Source organism: Drosophila miranda, chromosome 2, assembly GCF_003369915.1.
Source record: "Drosophila miranda strain MSH22 chromosome 2, D.miranda_PacBio2.1, whole genome shotgun sequence".
Classification (NCBI taxonomy): domain Eukaryota; kingdom Metazoa; phylum Arthropoda; class Insecta; order Diptera; family Drosophilidae; genus Drosophila; species Drosophila miranda.
This window is the reverse complement of record NC_046675.1, coordinates 5,861,356-5,883,179: the sequence shown is the minus strand read 5'-3', so window position 1 is coordinate 5,883,179 and position 21,824 is coordinate 5,861,356. Positions and strand designations below refer to the sequence as shown.

General features: G+C 34.4%; 1 long non-coding RNA gene across 26 annotated transcripts in view; it reads right to left on the bottom strand.

The window, feature by feature from the left end:
* LOC108155194 overlaps positions 1-21,824 on the bottom strand; it is a 43,655-nt gene that overhangs the window by 10,627 nt on the left and 11,204 nt on the right. For 9 of the 26 annotated variants that reach the window (XR_004471929.1, XR_004471937.1, XR_004471928.1 and 6 more), the window contains one exon: positions 4,839-21,790. This is a non-coding gene — a long non-coding RNA (uncharacterized LOC108155194). Of the gene's footprint in view, positions 1-1,481; positions 21,791-21,824 lie in introns of those variants that run through there. The other 17 variants (XR_004471944.1, XR_004471948.1, XR_004471933.1 and 14 more) reach the window with 16 other exon arrangements.

Genomic DNA, 21,824 nt, shown 5'->3' with positions numbered 1-21,824 from the left:
CTCATATTGTTCAAGAGATCAAAACCATATTGAAAACATTTTTACGCACCCGATCTATTTTGTATTAAGAGTAGATTTAAGGGACCGATAGGTTAGTTAGGAAAGAGCGTCAGAACTGCAATACGAACACACGTCTACCATTTAAAATGCAATGTTATACTTGTTTAGATACAAAATTTACTTATATATTTGGATTTTGGATTTGTTCATTGCTTCTTATTGGTGATTTAATTAATTCAATGCATTCCCAATATTAGTGGTCCGAGCGGTGGTAGAGGTTATATTTAAATAAATCAACTACTGTGAAATCGTTCCTCGCCTACAAATTGTTATCTTATAAACATTTCAATTTTTTAATAAGACCTTTTAGACCTTATCAATATACAGCCCCTGAGACTGGGTTCAGAGTATTTCAGTGATAAATAATATGGTCAGCTTTGATATGGTCTTCTGAACCATCAGAGTTTAGATAATGCATTTCGAAATCTCATTTAGATATACGTTAAATTTGTTTGGCAATTATATAGGTAGTATAGGTTCCTTTTTAGATTGGGACCTTCTTAGGGTAGAGATGTTTAGATTGAGGATGGGGAAAGCCTTGTTTACATTTATAATCCGATGCAAGGCTCATAATATTTATATAATATTTACCACAGCAGATCTCTTGCGATAGGATAGGATCTCTTGTTTTCATAGGATTTGATAAATTTGATCAGTTGATTTTTGCAGATTTTTAGATTTAGACATGTTACCGTGACTTCTTTAAACAATTTTTGTTACGTGGTTTTATGATTTATATGTACATGATTTGTGCATGAGATTTCTGTATAATAGGAGTTCCATAACAAGTACGGAAGCATTGTTAATGAAAGTTTTGTTTCTGTGCTATATAAAATCAATAAAATAGTTTCATTTACAAAACTATGAGTTCATTCTAAAACACCAAAAAACATTTATACATATCAGTTGAAATCGTTATAGAGTACGAAGTGACATATTGATATCTAGTGTATACGATTATACTGGTAAATCATTAAAATTCAGTAAATCTTCGTTACAGAATTATCTCTATTGTGGCGTCGTCGCCAATTTTATTTTATCGGTGGTTTCTGCACGAGCGAACCGAGTTAGCAGGGAGCTTGCCCTCTAGTGGAAATATAAAATAGTTTTCAATACGTTCCATTGTTGAGTTCATAAAATATTTGTGTGTTGAAGTGCTGCTCTAATCACAGGTGATTAGAATGGGAGTACAACTTTTGATCTAGTGTGTTCCAATAAAGGCATTTCAAACCAAGCGGACAGCAAGCTTTAGTATTTTTGAATATTAATTGTAATACAATAAAGGAAAAATATCCAATAGTGTTCGCTATCAGCTTGAGAAAGCTACGCTTAAGGTAATATGATCAAACAAAATTGTAAGCTTGTTACCACAGAGAAAATATTGTTTTGATTATTTTGGATAACATTTAACATGTCCATAGTGTCTTGCTGGTATTGTGTAGCTGATCTAGGACGAAGCACAATGGAAACCACAAAACAAGCATTTCTTGGAGGATGAACTTTGCACTGCAATGCAACTGGAATGGTAATTAATGCAATTTACATTTTATAATAATCATTTTACAATATATTCTGCATGCAATATAGGAAGTACATATGGGATTGGAAGTTACTGTTTTGGTAATGTAATTGTACTCGAACAAATGCGATAACTACCATAGCAATGCTGTTTGTGTAAGGCATCCTAAAGTATAGGCACATTCTTTGCCAATCCAAATTTCCCCTTCATTCAAAGTTATTCGACCACATCTTCCGATTCTTAAATCTGGGTTTCTTGGAATCTTGGAGTCCGCGTTGCCTTTGTGCGTGACGCCAATCCTTTTTCTGGCAATCTGCGCGAACGAATTTCTTGGAAGAACTCTGGAGCTCTTCGGTGCTGACCGAGGAGTCTCTTGAGAGCGTTGCCTCTTTGGCTGAGGGGCTCCTCTCTTCGGCGCTTCTGTGCAACCACTTCATACGTTGTTTATAATCTTTCATATCTCAAAAGAGTTCCGTTCAAGTGTATAGCTATACCTATTGCAGAATTCAAAGGTAATTCCACTTCCTATTACGATTATACATATATTCGTTATGCTGAAGTTTTTTATTTGACAGACGATACATAAAAAACATGTTTGTGAGATGGGTTTTTAAATTTTTTCTAAGTTTTGGTGGGGTATTTTGGTTATACATATATAAATATGATAAATAGAAAAAACTGCGAAGGACATTTCCTAAATACCAAGTGCAGTTGCGATAGATTTGTATGTAGATAAATAAGTTGAGTTAATCGGTCTATTGCATAACAATAAATACAAGTCAAAAATAATTTTCATCAAGCATACAGTAAAAATCAGTATTTTTAAGCCGATTATACAATGAGTTTCTGCTAAAATATGAAGCACAATAATCAACATGAAATTGTCGGATATTTTGGTAGTTTAAGGTAACAGCAACTGACAGTCAAATAATCCATAAAAATGTATTTTTTAGTTATGGCAATGGCAATTCTTCTAGTTATGTGTAAGATTTAATTTGCAGTTTTTTATCAAATATTTATCAAATTGACCAATCATACATACATTTTGAAAAACATAGAAGAGAGTAGAAGATAAGCAGAGTTTGTCAACGCTTTGGTTATAGAATGGAAGAACTCAATAAAAACTTAATCGTTTTCCAATAAAAGTTGGATTTCGTTGAGGAAGATAGTGAAGCAAACTAGAGTTTCAAGCTGAAAGTTGGTAGTTCGAAGATGTTAAATTCATAAGACAAAAGCTTGTAGATTTATTTAGATCATAACATTTGTAACGAGCCTAATTTAAGAAGCGCCTATCTTGGCGGCTTTTACTGCTTCCTTTCGTCACTTCCTGGGATGCTCGGTTTTTCTTTTTGCAAGTAGAAGATTTATACCGAAAAATGTTTCTATCCAGTGTCACATGGACTGTTCAGAATATGGTGAAAATAGCGGGATCAGTGGTATTATTGTTGCGTGGTGTAGTGCTGTTATTGTTGCGCGGTGTAGTGGTTTTACTTGCTGAAACGAGTATGAATACTCCAACTTGCATATGTTTGTACTATAAAAACATAAATATTTGTATGTTAGTATTTGTATTGTTTCATTGCTTGGAAGCGGTGTACATTATTTCATTGCACATGTTATTTCGAGAATGTAATCTATTAACGTAAATCTTCCTGGTACGATTTGGGTCCCATTTAAATTTTACTGGAATTATAATACTTTAATCCATTTCTTCAGACAGTTATTTTGATGGATTATTTTTGAAAAATAAATGCATGGTCTGGCCTTTGCATAATTCCTATCTGTAATTCACGGGAGAAGGCATATTTACTTTGTAATCCATGGCGTAACCTTAATTGGCCTCCAACGTATTCGTCCATGGTCCAATAATTGTTTGTGGAGGTCTATCCAAATACTATCCGATACTTATAAGTATGCGAACACCCATCGCCGGAATCACGATTTGTATTGAAACTATTTTACCAAAATTTTCAAATTTGATTTTCGCAGAGAATTGAATTTATCGTTTTGATATTTTGACGTATTCACTTAAACACAAATCACATGAATGCTATTATGAGCCCTGCCTACTTTGCTTCAACAAATTTTATAAAATCATTCATTTGTGGTAGCTATAAAGTAATATTTGTCAACATATCCCCGTTTTCATTCAGATCAAGGAAAGATTGGGGATTATACATCCGGGGTTCATTTCGGCCAAGCAGAGATGGAGATACATATATAAGATGGTATTAATATAAGAACATCAAATTATCATAAGAGGTATATCAGAGGGATTGATGATGTTGAGAAATCACATTCCGTAAATTAATTCCTGCTCTCTCCTTAAACTATTTGTACGCATCCTACCTATTTTGGTTAGTTAATCCCTACCTATTATGGTTAAGAATACCATATCCTTGTTGTATGATACGAGGTAAATCGGTACGGGGTCAAATCATAGATAACAAGAGTCCGTAGCCGCAAATCTTAAGATTAAGGTTGAGAAATCAATATCCGTTAATCAAGAGATCAGAACCATCTTTAAAACATTTTGACGCACCCTGCCTATTATAGTGAGCTACACATCCTACCTATTATAGTGGAAAATCATATATATTTGTCGTATGACACGAGGGAATATGGTTCTTAGCCATAAGATTGTATAGATAACATAGGAATCCCTATCCTCAAATATGTCAGTTGATTCGGAAATTCATTTCGGTCAAGAAGATATGGAGAGATGGTTGGTATCGAAGAGCTTAAGTCTCGTGGGAAAATGGGTATTACAGTACGATCATATAAATATAATAAGAGTCCCCCCCAACCAATAATGTTGAGAGGTCACTGCCTGTAAATTAATTCGTCGTCTCATACTGATCAAAAGATCAAAACATTTTTTTAAATATTTGTACGCACCCTACCTATTTTAGTGAGCTACACTTCCTACCTATTATAGTGGAAAACCATATATATTTGTCGTATGACACGAGGGAATGTGGTTCTCAGCCATAAGATTGTATAGATAACATAGGAATCCCTGTCCTCAAATATGTCAGTTGATTCGGAAATTCATTTCGGTCAAGAAGAGATGGAGAGATGGTTGGTATCGAAGAGCTTAAGTCTCGAGGGAAAATGGGTATTACTGTACGATCATATAAATATAATAAGAGTCCCTCCCTACCAATAATGTTGAGAGGTCACTGCCTATAAATTAATTCGTCGTCTCATACTGATCAAAAGATCAAAACATTTTTTTAAATATTTGTACGCACCCTACCTATTTTAGTGAGCTAAATTCCTACCTATATAATGGAAAATCTTATACATTTGTCGTATGACACGAGGGAATGTGGTTCTTAGCCATAAGATTGTATAGATAACATAGGAATCCCTATCCTCAAATATGTCAGTTGATTCGGAAATTCATTTCGGTCAAGAAGAGATGGAGAAATGGTTGGTATCGAAGAGCTTAAGTCTCGAGGGAAAATGGGTATTACTGTACGATCATATAAATATAATAAGAGTCCCTCCCTACCAATAATGTTGAGAGGTCACTGCCTGTAAATTAATTCGTCGTCTCATACTGATCAAAAGATCAAAACATTTTTTTAAATATTTGTACGCATCCTACCTATTTTAGTGAGCTAAAATTCCTACATATTATAGTGGAAAATCTTATACATTTGTCGTATGACACTAGGGAATGTGGTTCTTAGCCATAAGATTGTATAGATAACATAGGAATCCCTATCCTCAAATATGTCAGTTGATTCGGAAATACATTTCGGTCAAGAAGAGATGGAGAAATGGTTGGTATCGAAGAGCTTAAGTCTCGAGGGAAAATGGGTATTACTGTACGATCATATAAATATAATAAGAGTCCCTCCCTACCAATAATGTTGAGAGGTCACTGCCTATAAATTAATTCGTCGTCTCATACTGATCAAAAGATCAAAACATTTTTTTAAATATTTGTACGCATCCTACCTATTTTAGTGAGCTAAAATTCCTACATATTATAGTGGAAAATCTTATACATTTGTCGTATGACACTAGGGAATGTGGTTCTTAGCCATAAGATTGTATAGATAACATAGGAATCCCTATCCTCAAATATGTCAGTTGATTCGGAAATTCATTTCGGTCAAGAAGAGATGGAGAGATGGTTGGTATCGAAGAGCTTAAGTCTCGAGGGAAAATGGGTATTACTGTACGATCATATAAATATAATAAGAGTCCCTCCCTACCAATAATGTTGAGAGGTCACTGCCTGTAAATTAATTCGTCGTCTCATACTGATCAAAAGATCAAAACATTTTTTTAAACATTTGTACGCACCCTGCCTATTATAGTGAGCTACACTTCCTACCTATTATAGTGGAAAATCATATATATTTGTCGTATGACACGAGGGAATGTGGTTCTTAGCCATAAGATTGTATAGATAACATAGGAATCCCTATCATCAAATATGTCAGTTGATTCGGAAATTCATTTCGGTCAAGAAGAGATGGAGAGATGGTTGGTATCGAAGAGCTTAAGTCTCGAGGGAAAATGGGTATTACTGTACGATCATATAAATATAATAAGAGTCCCTCCCTACCAATAATGTTGAGAGGTCACTGCCTATAAATTAATTCGTCGTCTCATACTGATCAAAAGATCAAAACATTTTTTTAAATATTTGTACGCACCCTACCTATTTTAGTGAGCTAAATTCCTACCTATATAATGGAAAATCTTATACATTTGTCGTATGACACGAGGGAATGTGGTTCTTAGCCATAAGATTGTATAGATAACATAGGAATCCCTATCCTCAAATATGTCAGTTGATTCGGAAATTCATTTCGGTCAAGAAGAGATGGAGAAATGGTTGGTATCGAAGAGCTTAAGTCTCGAGGGAAAATGGGTATTACTGTACGATCATATAAATATAATAAGAGTCCCTCCCTACCAATAATGTTGAGAGGTCACTGCCTGTAAATTAATTCGTCGTCTCATACTGATCAAAAGATCAAAAAATTTTTTTAAATATTTGTACGCATCCTACCTATTTTAGTGAGCTAAAATTCCTACATATTATAGTGGAAAATCTTATACATTTGTCGTATGACACTAGGGAATGTGGTTCTTAGCCATAAGATTGTATAGATAACATAGGAATCCCTATCCTCAAATATGTCAGTTGATTCGGAAATTCATTTCGGTCAAGAAGAGATGGAGAGATGGTTGGTATCGAAGAGCTTAAGTCTCGAGGGAAAATGGGTATTACTGTACGATCATATAAATATAATAAGAGTCCCTCCCTTCCGATAAGGTTGAGAGGTCACTGCCTGTAAATTAATTCGTCGTCTCAAACTGATCAAAACATTTTTTTAAATGTTTGTACGCACCCTACCTATTTTAGTGAGCTAAAATTCCTACCTATTATAGTGGAAAATCATATATATTTGTCGTATGACACGAGGGAATACGGTTCTTAGCCATAAGATTGTATAGATAACATAGGAATCCCTATCCTCAAATATGTCAGTTGATTCGGAAATTCATTTCGGTCAAGAAGAGATGGAGAGATGGTTGGTATCGAAGAGCTTAAGTCTCGAGGGAAAATGGGTACTACTGTACGATCATATAAATATAATAAGAGTCCCTCCCTACCAATAATGTTGAGAGGTCACTGCCTGTAAATTAATTCGTCGTCTCATACTGATCAAAAGATCAAAACATTTTTTTAAACATTTGTACGCACCCTGCCTATTATAGTGAGCTACACTTCCTACCTATTATAGTGGAAAATCATATATATTTGTCGTATGACACGAGGGAATGTGGTTCTTAGCCATAAGATTGTATAGATAACATAGGAATCCCTATCCTCAAATATGTCAGTTGATTCGGAAATTCATTTCGGTCAAGAAGAGATGGAGAAATGGTTGGTATCGAAGAGCTTAAGTCTCGAGGGAAAATGGGTATTACTGTACGATCATATAAATATAATAAGAGTCCCTCCCTACCAATAATGTTGAGAGGTCACTGCCTGTAAATTAATTCGTCGTCTCATACTGATCAAAAGATCAAAAAAATTTTTTAAATATTTGTACGCATCCTACCTATTTTAGTGAGCTAAAATTCCTACATATTATAGTGGAAAATCTTATACATTTGTCGTATGACACTAGGGAATGTGGTTCTTAGCCATAAGATTGTATAGATAACATAGGAATCCCTATCCTCAAATATGTCAGTTGATTCGGAAATTCATTTCGGTCAAGAAGAGATGGAGAGATGGTTGGTATCGAAGAGCTTAAGTCTCGAGGGAAAATGGGTATTACTGTACGATCATATAAATATAATAAGAGTCCCTCCCTTCCGATAAGGTTGAGAGGTCACTGCCTGTAAATTAATTCGTCGTCTCAAACTGATCAAAACATTTTTTTAAATGTTTGTACGCACCCTACCTATTTTAGTGAGCTAAAATTCCTACCTATTATAGTGGAAAATCATATATATTTGTCGTATGACACGAGGGAATACGGTTCTTAGCCATAAGATTGTATAGATAACATAAGAATCCCTATCCTCAAATATGTCAGTTGATTCGGAAATTCATTTCGGTCAAGAAGAGATGGAGAGATGGTTGGTATCGAAGAGCTTAAGTCTCGAGGGAAAATGGGTATTACTGTACGATCATATAAATATAATAAGAGTCCCTCCCTACCAATAATGTTGAGAGGTCACTGCCTGTAAATTAATTCGTCGTCTCATACTGATCAAAAGATCAAAACATTTTTTTAAACATTTGTACGCACCCTGCCTATTATAGTGAGCTACACTTCCTACCTATTATAGTGGAAAATCATATATATTTGTCGTATGACACGAGGGAATGTGGTTCTTAGCCATAAGATTGTATAGATAACATAGGAATCCCTATCCTCAAATATGTCAGTTGATTCGGAAATTCATTTCGGTCAAGAAGAGATGGAGAGATGGTTGGTATCGAAGAGCTTAAGTCTCGAGGGAAAATGGGTATTACTGTACGATCATATAAATATAATAAGAGTCCCTCCCTACCAATAATGTTGAGAGGTCACTGCCTATAAATTAATTCGTCGTCTCATACTGATCAAAAGATCAAAACATTTTTTTAAATATTTGTACGCACCCTACCTATTTTAGTGAGCTAAATTCCTACCTATATAATGGAAAATCTTATACATTTGTCGTATGACACGAGGGAATGTGGTTCTTAGCCATAAGATTGTATAGATAACATAGGAATCCCTATCCTCAAATATGTCAGTTGATTCGGAAATTCATTTCGGTCAAGAAGAGATGGAGAAATGGTTGGTATCGAAGAGCTTAAGTCTCGAGGGAAAATGGGTATTACTGTACGATCATATAAATATAATAAGAGTCCCTCCCTACCAATAATGTTGAGAGGTCACTGCCTGTAAATTAATTCGTCGTCTCATACTGATCAAAAGATCAAAACATTTTTTTAAATATTTGTACGCATCCTACCTATTTTAGTGAGCTAAAATTCCTACATATTATAGTGGAAAATCTTATACATTTGTCGTATGACACTAGGGAATGTGGTTCTTAGCCATAAGATTGTATAGATAACATAGGAATCCCTATCCTCAAATATGTCAGTTGATTCGGAAATTCATTTCGGTCAAGAAGAGATGGAGAGATGGTTGGTATCGAAGAGCTTAAGTCTCGAGGGAAAATGGGTATTACTGTACGATCATATAAATATAATAAGAGTCCCTCCCTTCCGATAAGGTTGAGAGGTCACTGCCTGTAAATTAATTCGTCGTCTCAAACTGATCAAAACATTTTTTTAAATGTTTGTACGCACCCTACCTATTTTAGTGAGCTAAAATTCCTACCTATTATAGTGGAAAATCATATATATTTGTCGTATGACACGAGGGAATACGGTTCTTAGCCATAAGATTGTATAGATAACATAAATATGTTATGACAGTTGATTCCGGGGTTGATTTCGGTCAAGAAGAGATGGGGATATGGTCGTTGTGTAGAAGGGTAAGTTATATATAAGGGATAGAAAAATATCATAAGAGTCTCATATTGTTCAAGAGATCAAAACCATATTGAAAACATTTTTACGCACCCGATCTATTTTGTATTAAGAGTAGATTTTAGGGACCGATAGGTTAGTTAGGAAAGAGCGTCAGAACTGCAATACGAACACACGTCTACCATTTAAAATGCAATGTTATACTTGTTTAGATACAAAATTTACTCATATATTTGGATTTTGGATTTGTTCATTGCTTCCCATTGGTGATTTAATTAATTCAATGCATTCCCAATATTAGTGGTCCGAGCGGTGGTAGAGGTTATATTTAAATAAATCAACTACTGTGAAATCGTTCCTCGCCTACAAATTATTATCTTATAAACATTTCAATTTTTTAATAAGACCTTTAAGACCTTATCAATATACAGCCCCTGAGACTGGGTTCAGAGTATTTCAGTGATAAATAATATGGTCAGCTTTGATATGGTCTTCTGAACCATCAGAGTTTAGATAATGCATTTCGAAATCTCATTTAGATATACGTTAAATTTGTTTGGCAATAATATAGGTAGTATAGGTTCCTTTTTAGATTGGGCCCTTCTTAGGGTAGAGATGTTTAGATTGAGGATGGGGAAAGCCTTGTATACATTTATAATCCGATGCAAGGCTCATAATATTTATATAATATTTACCACAGCAGATCTCTTGCGATAGGATAGGATCTCTTGTTTTCATAGGATTTGATAAATTTGATCAGTTGATTTTTGCAGATTTTTAGATTTAGACATGTTACCGTGACTTCTTTAAACAATTTTTGTTACGTGGTTTTATGATTTATATGTACATGATTTGTGCATGAGATTTCTGTATAATAGGAGTTCTATAACAAGTACGGAAGCATTGTTAATGAAAGTTTTGTTTCTGTGCTATATAAAATCAATAAAATAGTTTCATTTACAAAACTATGAGTTGATTCTAAAACACCAAAAAACATTTATACATATCAGTTGGAATCGTTATAGAGTACGAAGTCACATATTGATATCTAGTGTATACGATTATACTGGTAAATCATTAAAATTCAGTTAATCTTCGTTAGAGAATTATCTCTATTGTGGCGTCGTCGCCAATTTTATTTTATCGGTGGTTTCTGCACGAGCGAACCGAGTTAGCAGGGAGCTTGCCCTCTAGTGGAAATATAAAATAGTTTTCAATACGTTCCATTGTTGAGTTCATAAAATATTTGTGTGTTGAAGTGCTGCTCTAATCACAGGTGATTAGAATGGGAGTACAACTTTTGATCTAGTGTGTTCCAATAAAGGCATTTCAAACCAAGCGGACAGCAAGCTTTAGTATTTTTGAATATTAATTGTAATACAATAAAGGAAAAATATCCAATAGTGTTCGCTATCAGCTTGAGAAAGCTACGCTTAAGGTAATATGATCAAACAAAATTGTAAGCGTGTTACCACTGAGAAAATATTGTTTTGATTATTTTGGATAACATTTAACATGTCCATAGTGTCTTGCTGGTATTGTGTAGCTGATCTAGGACGAAGCACAATGGAAACCACAAAACAAGCATTTCTTGGAGGATGAACTTTGCACTGCAATGCAACTGGAATGGTAATTAATGCAATTTACATTTTATAATAATCATTTTACAATATATTCTGCATGCAATATAGGAAGTACATATGGGATTGGAAGTTACTGTTTTGGTAATGTAATTGTACTCGAACAAATGCGATAACTACCATAGCAATGCTGTTTGTGTAAGGCATCCTAAAGTATTGGCACATTCTTTGCCAATCCAAATTTCCCCTTCATTCAAAGTTATTCGACCACATCTTCCGATTCTTAAATCTGGGTTTCTTGGAATCTTGGAGTCCGCGTTGCCTTTGTGCGTGACGCCAATCAGCGTCCTTTTTCTGGCAATCTGCGCGAACGAATTTCTTGGAAGAACTCTGGAGCTCTTCGGTGCTGACCGAGGAGTCTCTTGAGAGCGTTGCCTTTTTGGCTGAGGGGCTCCTCTCTTCGGCGCTTCTGTGCAACCACTTCATACGTTGTTTGTACGATAGATTTGTATGTAGATAAATAAGTTGAGTTAATCGGTCTATTGCATAACAATAAATACAAGTCAAAAATAATTTTCATCAAGCATACAGTAAAAATCAGTATTTTTAAGCCGATTATACAATGAGTTTCTGCTAAAATATGAAGCACAATAATCAACATGAAATTGTCGGATATTTTGGTAGTTTAAGGTAACAGCAACTGACAGTCAAATAATCCATAAAAATGTATTGTTTAGTTATGGCAATGGCAATTCTTCTAGTTATGTGTAAGATTTAATTTGCAGTTTTTTATCAAATATTTTTCAAATTGACCAATCATACATACATTTTGAAAAACATAGAAGAGAGTAGAAGATAAGCAGAGTTTGTCAACGCTTTGGTTATAGAATGGAAGAACTCAATAAAAACTTAATCGTTTTCCAATAAAAGTTGGATTGCGTTGAGGAAGATAGTGAAGCAAACTAGAGTTTCAAGCTGAAAGTTGGTAGTTCGAAGATGTTAAATTCATAAGACAAAAGCTTGTAGATTTGTTTAGATCATAACATTTGTAACGAGCCTAATTTAACGAGCGCCTATCTTGGCGGCTTTTACTGCTTCCTTTCGTCACTTCCTGAAATGCTCGGTTTATTTTTGCAAGTAGAAGATTTATACCGAAAAATGTTTCTATCCAGTGTCACATGGACTGTTCAGAATATGGTGAAAATAGCGGGATCAGTGGTATTATTGTTGCGTGGTGTAGTGCTGTTATTGTTGCGCGGTGTAGTGGTTTTACTTGCTGGCACGAGTATGAATACTCCAACTTGCATATGTTTGTACTATAAAAACATAAATATTTGTATGTTAGTATTTGTATTGTTTCATTGCTTGGAAGCGGTGTACATTATTTCATTGCACATGTTATTTCGAGAATGTAATCTATTAACGTAAATCTTCCTGGTACGATTTGGGTCCCATTTAAATTTTACTGGAATTATAATACTTTAATCCATTTCTTCAGACAGTTATTTTGATGGATTATTTTTGAAAAATAAATGCATGGTCTGGCCTTTGCATAATTCCTATCTGTAATTCACGGGAGAAGGCATATTTACTTTGTAATCCATGGCGTAACCTTAATTGGCCTCCAACGTATTCGTCCATGGTCCAATAATTGTTTGTGGAGGTCTATCCAAATACTATCCGATACTTATAAGTATGCGAACACCCATCGCCGGAATCACGATTTGTATTGAAACTATTTTACCAAAATTTTCAAATTTGATTTTCGCAGAGAATTGAATTTATCGTTTTGATATTTTGACGTATTCACTTAAACACAAATCACATGAATGCTATTATGAGCCCTGCCTACTTTGCTTCAACAAATTTTATAAAATCATTCATTTGTGGTAGCTATAAAGTAATATTTGTCAACATATCCCCGTTTTCATTCAGATCAAGGAAAGATTGGGAATTATAAATCCGGGGTTCATTTCGGTCAAGCAGAGATGGAGATATATAAGATGGTATTAATATAAGAACATAAAATTATCATAAGAGGTATATCAGAGGGGTTGATGATGTTGAGAAATCACATTCCGTAAATTAATTCCTGCTCTCTCCTTAAACTATTTGTACGCACCCTACCTATTTTGGTTAGCTAATTCCTACCTATTATGGTTAAGAATACCATATCCTTGTTGTATGATACGAGGTAAATCGGTACGGGGTCAAATCATAGATAACAAGAGTCCGTAGCCGCAAATCTTAAGATTAAGGTTGAGAAATCAATATCCAACCATCTTTAAAACATTTGTACGCACCCTACCTATTTTAGTGAGCTACACTTCCTACCTATTATAGTGGAAAATCATATATATTTGTCGTATGACACGAGGGAATGTGGTTCTCAGCCATAAGATTGTATAGATAACATAGGAATCCCTATCCTCAAATATGTCAGTTGATTCGGAAATTCATTTCGGTCAAGAAGAGATGGAGAGATGGTTGGTATCGAAGAGCTTAAGTCTCGAGGGAAAATGGGTATTACTGTACGATCATATAAATATAATAAGAGTCCCTCCCTACCGATAAGGTTGAGAGGTCACTGCCTGTAAATTAATTCGTCGTCTCAAACTGATCAAAACATTTTTTTAAATATTTGTACGCACCCTACCTATTTAAGTGAGCTAAAATTCCTACCTATTATAGTGGAAAATCATATATATTTGTCGTATGACACGAGGGAATGTGGTTCTTAGCCATAAGATTGTATAGATAACATAAAAGTCCCTATCCTCAAATATGTTATGACAGTTGATTCCGGGGTTGATTTCGGTCAAGAAGAGATGGGGATATGGTCGTTGTGTAGAAGGGTAAGTTATATATAAGGGATAGAAAAATATCATAAGAGTCTCATATTGTTCAAGAGATCAAAACCATATTGAAAACATTTTTACGCACCCGATCTATTTTGTATTAAGAGTAGATTTAAGGGACCGATAGGTTAGTTAGGAAAGAGCGTCAGAACTGCAATACGAACACACGTCTACCATTTAAAATGCAATGTTATACTTGTTTAGATACAAAATTTACTCATATATTTGGATTTTGGATTTGTTCATTGCTTCCCATTGGTGATTTAATTAATTCAATGCATTCCCAATATTAGTGGTCCGAGCGGTGGTAGAGGTTATATTTAAATAAATCAACTACTGTGAAATCGTTCCTCGCCTACAAATTATTATCTTATAAACATTTCAATTTTTTAATAAGACCTTTAAGACCTTATCAATATACAGCCCCTGAGACTGGGTTCAGAGTATTTCAGTGATAAATAATATGGTCAGCTTTGATATGGTCTTCTGAACCATCAGAGTTTAGATAATGCATTTCGAAATCTCATTTAGATATACGTTAAATTTGTTTGGCAATCATATAGGTAGTATAGGTTCCTTTTTAGATTGGGCCCTTCTTAGGGTAGAGATGTTTAGATTGAGGATGGGGAAAGCGTTGTATACATTTATAATCCGATGCAAGGCTCATAATATTTATATAATATTTACCACAGCAGATCTCTTGCGATAGGATAGGATCTCTTGTTTTCATAGGATTTGATAAATTTGATCAGTTGATTTTTGCAGATTTTTAGATTTAGACATGTTACCGTGACTTCTTTAAACAATTTTTGTTACGTGGTTTTATGATTTATATGTACATGATTTGTGCATGAGATTTCTGTATAATAGGAGTTCTATAACAAGTACGGAAGCATTGTTAATGAAAGTTTTGTTTCTGTGCTATATAAAATCAATAAAATAGTTTCATTTACAAAACTATGAGTTGATTCTAAAACACCAAAAAACATTTATACATATCAGTTGGAATCGTTATAGAGTACGAAGTCACATATTGATATCTAGTGTATACGATTATACTGGTAAATCATTAAAATTCAGTTAATCTTCGTTAGAGAATTATCTCTATTGTGGCGTCGTCGCCAATTTTATTTTATCGGTGGTTTCTGCACGAGCGAACCGAGTTAGCAGGGAGCTTGCCCTCTAGTGGAAATATAAAATAGTTTTCAATACGTTCCATTGTTGAGTTCATAAAATATTTGTGTGTTGAAGTGCTGCTCTAATCACAGGTGATTAGAATGGGAGTACAACTTTTGATCTAGTGTGTTCCAATAAAGGCATTTCAAACCAAGCGGACAGCAAGCTTTAGTATTTTTGAATATTAATTGTAATACAATAAAGGAAAAATATCCAATAGTGTTCGCTATCAGCTTGAGAAAGCTACGCTTAAGGTAATATGATCAAACAAAATTGTAAGCGTGTTACCACTGAGAAAATATTGTTTTGATTATTTTGGATAACATTTAACATGTCCATAGTGTCTTGCTGGTATTGTGTAGCTGATCTAGGACGAAGCACAATGGAAACCACAAAACAAGCATTTCTTGGAGGATGAACTTTGCACTGCAATGCAACTGGAATGGTAATTAATCCAATTTACATTTTATAATAATCATTTTACAATATATTCTGCATGCAATATAGGAAGTACATATGGGATTGGAAGTTACTGTTTTGGTAATGTAATTGTACTCGAACAAATGCGATAACTACCATAGCAATGCTGTTTGTGTAAGGCATCCTAAAGTATTGGCACATTCTTTGCCAATCCAAATTTCCCCTTCATTCAAAGTTATTCGACCACATCTTCCGATTCTTAAATCTGGGTTTCTTGGAATCTTGGAGTCCGCGTTGCCTTTGTGCGTGACGCCAATCAGCGTCCTTTTTCTGGCAATCTGCGCGAACGAATTTCTTGGAAGAACTCTGGAGCTCTTCGGTGCTGACCGAGGAGTCTCTTGAGAGCGTTGCCTTTTTGGCTGAGGGGCTCCTCTCTTCGGCGCTTCTGTGCAACCACTTCATACGTTGTTTGTACGATAGATTTGTATGTAGATAAATAAGTTGAGTTAATCGGTCTATTGCATAACAATAAATACAAGTAAAAAATAATTTTCATCAAGCATACAGTAAAAATCAGTATTTTTAAGCCGATTATACAATGAGTTTCTGCTAAAATATGAAGCACAATAATCAACATGAAATTGTCGGATATTTTGGTAGTTTAAGGTAACAGCAACTGACAGTCAAATAATCCATAAAAATGTATTGTTTAGTTATGGCAATGGCAATTCTTCTAGTTATGTGTAAGATTTAATTTGCAGTTTTTTATCAAATATTTTTCAAATTGACCAATCATACATACATTTTGAAAAACATAGAAGAGAGTAGAAGATAAGCAGAGTTTGTCAACGCTTTGGTTATAGAATGGAAGAACTCAATAAAAACTTAATCGTTTTCCAATAAAAGTTGGATTGCGTTGAGGAAGATAGTGAAGCAAACTAGAGTTTCAAGCTGAAAGTTGGTAGTTCGAAGATGTTAAATTCATAAGACAAAAGCTTGTAGATTTGTTTAGATCATAACATTTGTAAAGAGCCTAATTTAACGAGCGCCTATCTTGGCGGCTTTTACTGCTTCCTTTCGTCACTTCCTGGAATGCTCGGTTTATTTTTGCAAGTAGAAGATTTATACCGAAAAATGTTTCTATCCAGTGTCACATGGACTGTTCAGAATATGGTGAAAATAGCGGGATCAGTGGTATTATTGTTGCGTGGTGTAGTGCTGTTATTGTTGCGCGGTGTAGTGGTTTTACTTGCTGAAACGAGTATGAATACTCCAACTTGCATATGTTTGTACTATAAAAACATAAATATTTGTATGTTAGTATTTGTATTGTTTCATTGCTTGGAAGCGGTGTACATTATTTCATTGCACATATTATTTCGAGAATGTAATCTATTAACGTAAATCTTCCTGGTACGATTTGGGTCCCATTTAAATTTTACTGGAATTATAATACTTTAATCCATTTCTTCAGACAGTTATTTTGATGGATTATTTTTGAAAAATAAATGCATGGTCTGGCCTTTGCATAATTCCTATCTGTAATTCACGGGAGAAGGCATATTTACTTTGTAATCCATGGCGTAACCTTAATTGGCCTCCAACGTATTCGTCCATGGTCCAATAATTGTTTGTGGAGGTCTATCCAAATACTATCCGATACTTATAAGTATGCGAACACCCATCGCCGGAATCACGATTTGTATTGAAACTATTTTACCAAAATTTTCAAATTTGATTTTCGCAGAGAATTGAATTTATCGTTTTGATATTTTGACGTATTCACTTAAACACAAATCACATGAATGCTATTATGAGCCCTGCCTACTTTGCATCAACAAATTTTATAAAATCATTCATTTGTGGTAGCTATAAAGTAATATTTGTCAACATAACTGCGTTTTCATTCAGATCAAGGAAAGATTGGGGATTATACATCCGGGGTTCATTTCGGCCAAGCAGAGATGGAGATACATATATAAGATGGTATTAATATAAGAACATCAAATTATCATAAGAGGTATATCAGAGGGATTGATTATGTTGAGAAATCACATTCCGTAAATTAATTCCTGCTCTCTCCTTAAACTATTTGTACGCACCCTACCTATTTTGGTTAGCTAATTCCTACCTATTATGGTTAAGAATACCATATCCTTGTTGTATGATACGAGGTAAATCGGTACGGGGTCAAATCATAGATAACAAGAGTCCGTAGCCGCAAATCTTAAGATTAAGGTTGAGAAATCAATATCCAACCATCTTTAAAACATTTGTACGCACCCTACCTATTTTAGTGAGCTACACTTCCTACCTATTATAGTGGAAAATCATATATATTTGTCGTATGACACGAGGGAATGTGGTTCTCAGCCATAAGATTGTATAGATAACATAGGAATCCCTATCCTCAAATATGTCAGTTGATTCGGAAATTCATTTCGGTCAAGAAGAGATGGAGAGATGGTTGGTATCGAAGAGCTTAAGTCTCGAGGGAAAATGGGTATTACTGTACGATCATATAAATATAATAAGAGTCCCTCCCTACCGATAAGGTTGAGAGGTCACTGCCTGTAAATTAATTCGTCGTCTCAAACTGATCAAAACATTTTTTTAAATATTTGTACGCACCCTACCTATTTTAGTGAGCTAAAATTCCTACCTATTATAGTGGAAAATCATATATATTTGTCGTATGACACGAGGGAATGTGGTTCTTAGCCATAAGATTGTATAGATAACATAAAAGTCCCTATCCTCAAATATGTTATGACAGTTGATTCCGGGGTTGATTTCGGTCAAGAAGAGATGGGGATATGGTCGTTGTGTAGAAGGGTAAGTTATATATAAGGGATAGAAAAATATCATAAGAGTCTCATATTGTTCAAGAGATCAAAACCATATTGAAAACATTTTTACGCACCCGATCTATTTTGTATTAAGAGTAGATTTAAGGGACCGATAGGTTAGTTAGGAAAGAGCGTCAGAACTGCAATACGAACACACGTCTACCATTTAAAATGCAATGTTATACTTGTTTAGATACAAAATTTACTCATATATTTGGATTTTGGATTTGTTCATTGCTTCCCATTGGTGATTTAATTAATTCAATGCATTCCCAATATTAGTGGTCCGAGCGGTGGTAGAGGTTATATTTAAATAAATCAACTACTGTGAAATCGTTCCTCGCCTACAAATTATTATCTTATAAACATTTCAATTTTTTAATAAGACCTTTAAGACCTTATCAATATACAGCCCCTGAGACTGGGTTCAGAGTATTTCAGTGATAAATAATATGGTCAGCTTTGATATGGTCTTCTGAACCATCAGAGTTTAGATAATGCATTTCGAAATCTCATTTAGATATACGTTAAATTTGTTTGGCAATCATATAGGTAGTATAGGTTCCTTTTTAGATTGGGCCCTTCTTAGGGTAGAGATGTTTAGATTGAGGATGGGGAAAGCCTTGTATACATTTATAATCCGATGCAAGGCTCATAATATTTATATAATATTTACCACAGCAGATCTCTTGCGATAGGATAGGATCTCTTGTTTTCATAGGATTTGATAAATTTGATCAGTTGATTTTTGCAGATTTTTAGATTTAGACATGTTACCGTGACTTCTTTAAACAATTTTTGTTACGTGGTTTTATGATTTATATGTACATGATTTGTGCATGAGATTTCTGTATAATAGGAGTTCTATAACAAGTACGGAAGCATTGTTAATGAAAGTTTTGTTTCTGTGCTATATAAAATCAATAAAATAGTTTAATTTACAAAACTATGAGTTCATTCTAAAACACCAAAAAACATTTATACATATCAGTTGGAATCGTTATAGAGTACGAAGTCACATATTGATATCTAGTGTATACGATTATACTGGTAAATCATTAAAATTCAGTTAATCTTCGTTACAGAATTATCTCTATTGTGGCGTCGTCGCCAATTTTATTTTATCGGTGGTTTCTGCACGAGCGAACCGAGTTAGCAGGGAGCTTGCCCTCTAGTGGAAATATAAAATAGTTTTCAATACGTTCCATTGTTGAGTTCATAAAATATTTGTGTGTTGAAGTGCTGCTCTAATCACAGGTGATTAGAATGGGAGTACAACTTTTGATCTAGTGTGTTCCAATAAAGGCATTTCAAACCAAGCGGACAGCAAGCTTTAGTATTTTTGAATATTAATTGTAATACAATAAAGGAAAAATATCCAATAGTGTTCGCTATCAGCTTGAGAAAGCTACGCTTAAGGTAATATGATCAAACAAAATTGTAAGCTTGTTACCACAGAGAAAATATTGTTTTGATTATTTTGGATAACATTTAACATGTCCATAGTGTCTTGCTGGTATTGTGTAGCTGATCTAGGACGAAGCACAATGGAAACCACAAAACAAGCATTTCTTGGAGGATGAACTTTGCACTGCAATGCAACTGGAATGGTAATTAATGCAATTTACATTTTATAATAATCATTTTACAATATATTCTGCATGCAATATAGGAAGTACATATGGGATTGGAAGTTACTGTTTTGGTAATGTAATTGTACTCGAACAAATGCGATAACTACCATAGCAATGCTGTTTGTGTAAGGCATCCTAAAGTATTGGCACATTCTTTGCCAATCCAAATTTCCCCTTCATTCAAAGTTATTCGACCACATCTTCCGATTCTTAAATCTGGGTTTCTTGGAATCTTGGAGTCCGCGTTGCCTTTGTGCGGGACGCCAATCAGCGTCCTTTTTCTGGCAATCTGCGCGAACGAATTTCTTGGAAGAACTCTGGAGCTCTTCGGTGCTGACCGAGGAGTCTCTTGAGAGCGTTGCCTCTTTGGCTGAGGGGCTCCTCTCTTCGGCGCTTCTGTGCAACCACTTCATACGTTGTTTATAATCTTTCATATCTCAAAAGAGTTCCGTTCAAGTGTATAGCTATACCTATTGCAGAATTCAAAGGTAATTCCACTTCCTATTACGATTATACATATATTCGTTATGCTGAAGTTTTTTATTTGACAGACGATACATAAAAAACATGTTTGTGAGATGGTTTTTTAAATTTTTTCTAAGTTTTGGTGGGGTATTTTGGTTATACATATATAAATATGATAAATAGAAAAAACTGCGAAGGACATTTCCTAAATACCAAGTGCAGTTGCGATAGATTTGTATGTAGATAAATAAGTTGAGTTAATCGGTCTATTGCATAACAATAAATACAAGTCAAAAATAATTTTCAGCAAGCATACAGTAAAAATCAGTATTTTTAAGCCGATTATACAATGAGTTTCTGCTAAAATATGAAGCACAATAATCAACATGAAATTGTCGGATATTTTGGTAGTTTAAGGTAACAGCAACTGACAGTCAAATAATCCATAAAAATGTATTTTTTAGTTATGGCAATGGCAATTCTTCTAGTTATGTGTAAGATTTAATTTGCAGTTTTTTATCAAATATTTATCAAATTGACCAATCATACATACATTTTGAAAAACATAGAAGAGAGTAGAAGATAAGCAGAGTTTGTCAACGCTTTGGTTATAGAATGGAAGAACTCAATAAAAACTTAATCGTTTTCCAATAAAAGTTGGATTTCGTTGAGGAAGATAGTGAAGCAAACTAGAGTTTCAAGCTGAAAGTTGGTAGTTCGAAGATGTTAAATTCATAAGACAAAAGCTTGTAGATTTATTTAGATCATAACATTTGTAACGAGCCTAATTTAAGAAGCGCCTATCTTGGCGGCTTTTACTGCTTCCTTTCGTCACTTCCTGGGATGCTCGGTTTTTCTTTTTGCAAGTAGAAGATTTATACCGAAAAATGTTTCTATCCAGTGTCACATGGACTGTTCAGAATATGGTGAAAATAGCGGGATCAGTGGTATTATTGTTGCGTGGTGTAGTGCTGTTATTGTTGCGCGGTGTAGTGGTTTTACTTGCTGAAACGAGTATGAATACTCCAACTTGCATATGTTTGTACTATAAAAACATAAATATTTGTATGTTAGTATTTGTATTGTTTCATTGCTTGGAAGCGGTGTACATTATTTCATTGCACATGTTATTTCGAGAATGTAATCTATTAACGTAAATCTTCCTGGTACGATTTGGGTCCCATTTAAATTTTACTGGAATTATAATACTTTAATCCATTTCTTCAGA